Consider the following 1,319-nt stretch of genomic DNA (forward strand, 5'->3'; position numbering starts at 1 on the left):
GCAGAGTGCATCCTCAGGATGGTGCCAAAAATGAAGATGTAGGACATTGAGATAACCAAGATGGCAAAAAAGATATGGAAGCTCACAAGATAAACAAGAACCAGCTCACTAACATGTTTGTCAGAGCAGGACAGAGCCATGACAGGTGGAATATCACAAAAAAAATGATGGATCATGTTGGAGCTGCAAAAGGAGAGACAGAATGTGTTCGCAATTTGGATGCAGGCATTCAGGAATGAGCAGGCATAGCAGCCCGAGATGAGCCCTACGCACACACTCGTGGTCATGGTGGTGGTGTAGTGCAGGGGGCTGCACACTGCCACATAGCGGTCATAGGCCATGGCAGCCAGCAGGTAATTTTCCACACCAATGAGGGCTACAAACAGGAACATCTGAGCAGCACAGGCATTGTAGGAAATGACCTTCTTTCCTGTAAGCAACCCAGCCATGACTGTAGGAGTGACAACCGAGGAGGAACAGAAATCTACCAGCGCCAGGTTCCCAAGGAAGAAGTACATGGGGCTGTGCAGACGCCGGTCCAACAGGATCAGCAGGACCAAGCCCAGGTTCCCAAGTACAGTGATGGCATAGATGAGGAGGAAGGCGAGGAAGAGGGGCAGCTGCAGGCGGGGGTCATCGGTCAGGCCCAGCAGGAGGAAGGCTGTCACCTGTGTCCTGTTCTCCATTGCTACTGTCCAGAAAGGCTACATGCTCTGAAGCAAAGAGTAAAAAGGACCTGAAGCAGAACCACTGAACTGAAATCAGAAAGTGTAAAGTCTTATATATTCTGTTATTGTAGATGTTTTTACACTTCAAATTTCATGTAAATCATTATTTTGTAAAGCAAGATGATTGCATTAATTGTGAACACATTTTCATTCTCTAGTCTCCATAGTGGGTGTTGATGGCCGACCTACATGACCCCTTCAGACAGGCCCATTCCCTGCTGACTCCAGACACTGCTCATCACTCTTAATTTTCTTGTGGTCCCAACCTGTCCCATACCTCTCATGGAGGGAGACCTCCTCCAAAAGCTCCACTTCCCTCTCCCCTCTCTCTCCCCACAGTACATCCTACAAACACAACCTCAGTGCACAGCCAGCTCCTCCCTCCCCTTTACTTGTCGACCACCTACTCTGAGACACTTCTAGTCCCACTCATGGCTGTTCCTAGACCGGTGTGCCTCAGAGATCCCACCACGTTTCCCTACGTTCCCCAATACCCAATAGCCCCAAACATCAAAAGAGACTCCAGTCCATGTACCTTCCTCACCATTCTCTTACACCCAGATTGCCAAGAACTTTTGCCTTCATGTGGAC

At 49.1% G+C, this 1,319-nt stretch overlaps 1 pseudogene; it reads right to left on the bottom strand.

The window, feature by feature from the left end:
• Positions 1 to 686, bottom strand: part of LOC101570640 — a 23,958-nt pseudogene extending 23,272 nt beyond the window's left edge.
• Between the last annotated feature and the right edge of the window lie 633 nt (positions 687 to 1,319).

This window comes from Octodon degus, unplaced genomic scaffold (assembly GCF_000260255.1).
Source record: "Octodon degus isolate 3935 unplaced genomic scaffold, OctDeg1.0 scaffold00239, whole genome shotgun sequence".
Taxonomy (NCBI): Eukaryota; Metazoa; Chordata; class Mammalia; order Rodentia; family Octodontidae; genus Octodon; species Octodon degus.